We start from the raw sequence: 5972 nt of genomic DNA, 5'->3' as shown, positions 1-5972 counted from the left end.
TATTCATAGTTCAGATCCATAATTTCAATTATCTCTCTCTTCTTTCTCCTCATGACTAAAAAATCTATTCATTTTTTAAGCAGAGAAGTTAATTATTTCTTACTGTCTTTTTCTAAATCATGGTTTCAGGACATTATCTTCCATAGCTAAATAAGTAGTTCAGGCTCTATGTTCTTCTCTGTTCAACAGACAGCTGTATCTTCTTGTGCAATGCCAGCTGCATGTCTGAGACTCAATGGTGAAAGTCAGAGTAAATGGATTTGGCCATATGGGGCACCTGGTCACAAGGACTGCTTTTAACTCTGACAGAGTGGATACTGTCATTGCCAATGACCTCAAGTATATGGTCTACATATTATTGTATGATTCTAGCATGGCAAGTTCAGTGGCAAAGTCAAGGCTGAGAATGGGAGACTTGCCATCAGTGGAAAACCCATATCTATTTTCTAGGAGCAAGATCCTGCCAACATCAAATGGGGGTAATGCTGGTTCTGAATATGTTGCAGAATCCGCTGTTGTCTTCACTACCTTGGAGAAGGCTGGGAGGTTTACTTGAAGGGTGGAGCCAAAGGCTCATCATCTCTGTTCCTTCTGCTGATGTCCTGTGGTTGTGATGGGTATGAGCCATGAGAAGAATGAGAACTCCAAGACTGACCATAACGCTTCTTATACTGCCATCACCTGTTTGCCCCGACCCAGCCAAGGTCATCCATGACCACTATAGCATTGTGGAGGTACTGATGACCACAGTCCATGCCATCACTACCATCCAAAATACTGTGGATGACTCCTCTGGGAAGCTGTGGCATGATGATCAAAGGGATGCCCAGAACATCTCCCCTCCTTCTACTGACACTACTAAGCTGTCGGCAAGGTTATCCCCAAGTTGAATGGGAAGCTCACTGGCATGGCCTTCTGTGTCCCAACCCCCAATGTGTCAAACAGGAATCTGACCTGTTGCCTAGAGAAAGCTTCCAAATACAGTGACATTAAGAAGGTGGTGAAACAGATATCAGAGGGTTCCCTAAAGGGAGGACGAGACTGAGGACGAGACTGTTTTCTGCAACTTTAACAGGGACGCCCACTCTCCCACCTCTGATTCTGGAGCAGCATTGCCCTCAACAACCACCTTTTTTAGCTTATTTCCTAGAATGACAATAAATTTGGCTATGGCAATAAGTAGAATTTATGACCCACATAGCCTCTAAAAAGTAAGAGCTCCCTGGACCACCAGCCCCAGTGAGAGCACAAGAGAGGCCTTCAGGTGCTCGGGAGTCCTTGACTCAACTCAATCCCCCCAACACACTGAGAATTTCCTGACTTCTACAGTTTCCACCCCAGAACCACAAAGAGGAAGGACTTAGGGAGCCCTAGTTTTTCATGTACCATCAATAAAGTATAATATACTCAGCCTCAATAGTTTACTTTTTCTGAATAAAAGCAGTTCCCTTCATAAGAGGAAATCTGTTACCAACAGTTTAAAAGATATATTTTCACTCTGCTGCCCATATTTTGTTTAGTTTACTTTTTATGATAACCCAGTGAACTAGATATCATTCATTGTCTCCATTTTATAGATTAGAAAACTTACGATAAGTAAAGTTATTTAAAGTTGGAAAATTACAGATCCAAGAGGAGAATCATAATATGATTCCAAAGACCAAAGTATGGTGTGTGTGTGTGTGTGTGTGTGTGTGTGTGTGTGTGTGTGTATTTCTGCTTATATATTCTATCCTACTTGACTAGGAAAAATCCTAAAGCCTAGATCTGCAATTAAAATCATCAAGAGATGTAGAAATAACAATAAGTTAGTACTCTAAATGTGATGGATGGTTAGGAGAATTGTTTCCTAACACTGATGATACATTAGAGAAAACAACTGAAACTTTAATTTTCACCTAATATAATGAACAGAGAGAAACTATGAAGTCATAGCAAATACCTACTTCTAGCACTGGTGCTTTACCTCGCTTTTGGAGATCTTCAGTAAACATTTGCTATATTGAGCCAAATCTAGGAAGAGAAATATTTCTAATATACGTTCATATTGTCAACATTTTGATAAAATATACTTCTCCTACAAGTAAATGAGAAAAACTTACCTTTAAAAAAGTTAAGAGCTAATAAAGAGTATTTTGAGTCTGATGTAATTTCCAAATTGAAGCACATGTAAGCCAGTCATCAGTAATTATCAAGGTGGTAGGTATGAAGAACTAAATCATGCTACCTCCAAGAACAAGAAAAATTTATAGTTAGGCTTGCTTCATGTCTCTTGTAAAGTTTCAGAACTGAATATATATGAAATCAATGGGCAGTAGTCACAGATGGAAGGAGGTGGTGGTCTTTTCTTTAACCAGAAAATTGAATGTAGTGTATCATAGTTCCAACTGAGATATAGACGATTAATTCCAAGAAATTTTGTTATTATTCTTGTTCTTCTTAATACTATCAGATATCCTAGAGGATTAACCGAAGCTCTGTTATCTATACATTAGAATGATATCATAAATTCATTAATAAAATGACTAAAAAGTTAAAAAATTTCCATGACTAGAATGTGAAATTTTAAGATGAAAAATTATCTTTGAAGAAATAGAAAAGAGCTGACTCTTCATGAGTTGTTACAAGTCAAACAGTAATCACATTGCAAATTATATATTTTAAAAGAGCTGAAAATGACTTTAAGGGTGATCTACTCAAACCCTTTCATTTGTAGATATAGCAGTTAAGAGACTTACCCAACCTCACATAGCTGGTTACTGACAGAATATCTAAAACTACAATTTCTCAGCTCAGTCTTATTTCAACAAGTGATTATTTGTATTTTTTAATAGCTGACATTTTATTATTTTATTGATTTCTTTTAAATAATGATATATATCTTGAGTGTGTGTGGTAATTTAGTAGTTTATAATTATACTTTCAGATTCTAAATGTAATTAACATAGGTATTGCTATTTGGAAAACAGAAGGATGTGAGACAGGAATCCTTCTATTTTCCAAATAAAGTTATCTCTGTCAATTGCATCTGGATTCTGAAAGTATAATTATGAGTTTTTAATATACCTTAGTTTTTGTATACTGTTGGAAATTGGGTTCAAGATGTTTTAAGTGCCAGATTCCTTAACTTGATACATTTCTGGAGTATTCTACCTTTTAAATAGTTATTATAATATTGATCTTTTAGATAAAAGTGTGTTATTATTAAAACTAAATAGACCAGATGGATTTTTCATTCTTTTAATAGCAATTCAAGAAATGAAATGCTCATTTGTATTTTACAAAAAGAATTATCTTATTTTAGCAAACATTGACTTTAATCCCATAATTAATTAGCAATTATATCTTCTACATGTCTACTAGCTCTAGTAAAGTACCACTACTGTCCTCTTCACATTCTGGATTGTGATTATATTGCTGAAAGACATTCGAATCCTCTATTTCTCTAACACGTCCTGACCTGGCTTTTGTTTTTCAATTTTCAGCAGATAAAAGAAGTAATAAGCTTATAGTGTGCCATTGCTTTCTGAGATGCAAAGAGGATGTACTCATAGGGGCAAAAGTAATTTTGGATCAGACTGAGGGCATAACACAAAGCCAGTGAAAACCTCTGGAGAGAAAAAGAAATACAAGCAGAATTAGGGTTGTGGAAGGTAGGAATCCTAGAGAAGCCCAATTAATAATCATCCTTCTAATATGCTGTCTGGTTAGGGACATCATTTTGGTCCACTTTAAATATCTTGTACATTCAAAATGCAAGAAATAAAAGAGATGCAGGTTATAATTAATTTAAGTATCACTTTAATGAAGAAGATGATCATATGGGGGTAAATTTATACAACCAAAATTTCTAGGTTTATTGAGTGAATTTCAAAATAATCATGCCAAGGTTTATAACTACTCACTTCTATGGTCACATTCATGCCACTTTTTAGACGTTCTACCGAAATTTTTTCCCCGTTTTTTTTTTTGTTTGTTTGTTTGTTTGAATAAATCTTAGCACACGTGAAAATGTCTGGTATTGACAGAAATTTGTTATAGATGTTTCCAAAGACATATGAATGAATCGTTATTGTGTGAGAATTTGTTAGCAATTTAGCGTCTTAAGTGGGGATTTATTTAAAAGCAATTTCTAATAGCAGTGAACTACCAAGTATAGACTAATGGAAATGGTTCACAGATGCAGGCACTGAGGAGGTAAAATGCTTTTGGAGAATTTAAAAATATTGATAACATTCCTGAAAGGTTTTTTTAATATCACCATGCACCAGCAATTACAAATAACCTCAGTGATAACATCTTATTCCTCACTGAGGCAGACTGCATGCAGATTGCATGCCCATCCTCCCTTTGGTATGCCACTCTCTAACAGTAAAAGGCAAATATATGTGCTACCATGTAATATTACTTATGAATGTGCAGTCACTCTTCCATTCTTTGTGTTGATATGGTTGCCAGGACAGTGCAGGGTTTCCTTTAAATATCCATATTAAGAAATTTCTATTAAGGAATCTGTATTGAGGGCACCTGGGTGGCTCCTGGATTAAGCATCTGCCTTTTTGGCTCAGGTCGTAATCCTGGAGTCCCAGGATTAGGTCCCACAACAGGTTTCCCGCTCAGCAGGGAGTCTGCTTCTCCCTCTGACCCTCCCTCCTCTCATGCTCCCTCTCTCATTCTCTCTCTTTCAGATAAATAAATAAAATCTTTTTAAAAAAAGAAATCTGGGGGCGCCTGGGTGGCTCGGTGGGTTGAGCCGCTGCCTTCGGCTGGGGTCATGATCTCAGGGTCCTGGGATCAAGTCCCGCATCAGGCTCTCTGCTCAGCGGGGAGCCTGCTTCCTCCTCTCTCTCCCTCTCTGCCTGCCTCTCTGCCTACTTGTGTTCTCTCTCTGTCAAATAAATAAATAAAATCTTAAAAAAAAACAAAAGAAATCTGTATTGAATAGCCAAGAATAGATATATAGAGGGGGTATATATAGATAAATACTCAAGTTTAAGTATTAAATTTATGTTTTTAAGATTTACTCTATATTGTGTAAATGTTACATCTTATAATGTATACACATATTCAGTAAACATCTTGATACATTTTTACATATATATGTATTTATAAATATAAATTTATATATATGTGTAAAAATGTATCAAGTTGCTTACATACATAATCTTCACCTAGATCTAGATATAGGAGTTCCATCACCTAGAAGTACCCTTTGTGTCCTTCTCAGCCAATACCTACCCAGATGTTACTACTCTAACTTCTATCACCATAATAGATTAGATTTTTAAACTTGGTCATTGTATAAATTGAATCATACAGTGAATAAAGAAAAAGAAAAAAGAAATCTGTATTTAGAAATATAGTTCTGGTTTTTTAAGATGAAGCCCTATGGTGCTTTTCATTCCTGTGGTGTGTCTGTTCCATATGGACCTATAACATGGCTCTTACCCAGATCATCCCTGACCAAACAAGAATATCTTAATGTCCTTCAAATTCATTAAAACAGCTGTTTCAGATTAGAGAGGAGCAGGCTAAGCAAGCCTTGCTGCAATTATACTTCCTTTCTTTTCCCTTAATTCAGAAGCAATACAAATTCCCAAAACATTTCTTATTCATTAAAATATCTAAAGCTACATTTTCTCTTCTGTGTTTGTGGGATACCCTGTAAATAAATGGTTAAACGGTCAAATAAGCTTGGGAAATGTTGCATAATATCTTCACCTTTTGGGAAATCAAAACGTGCGCTAGCACATTAAAGTCACTAAGAAGTCCTATAAGAAAAAAATGTATATACATTTAACCTAGTGTTTTCAAACCCATTAAGAATTTTTTTGCATACCAATTTTAAATATTCCATGAAAGTAATATTCTCTAGTAGGAGCATTGGGAAATGCTGGTCTAATTAATTTATTATCACTTTATTGATAAGCCATCTGTACATTCCATGGGAAATTTTACATCCCTAATAAATC

The 5972-nt window shown here is 35.6% G+C and overlaps 1 pseudogene; it reads left to right on the top strand.

The window, feature by feature from the left end:
• Positions 1–235: 235 nt before the first annotated feature.
• Positions 236–1045, top strand: LOC116582330 (annotated as a pseudogene).
• Positions 1046–5972: the final 4927 nt, after the last annotated feature.

This window comes from Mustela erminea, chromosome X (genome assembly GCF_009829155.1).
Source record: "Mustela erminea isolate mMusErm1 chromosome X, mMusErm1.Pri, whole genome shotgun sequence".
Taxonomy (NCBI): Eukaryota; Metazoa; Chordata; class Mammalia; order Carnivora; family Mustelidae; genus Mustela; species Mustela erminea.
The sequence above is the reverse complement of the archived record's forward strand: the minus strand, read 5'-3'. Positions and strand labels throughout refer to the sequence as shown.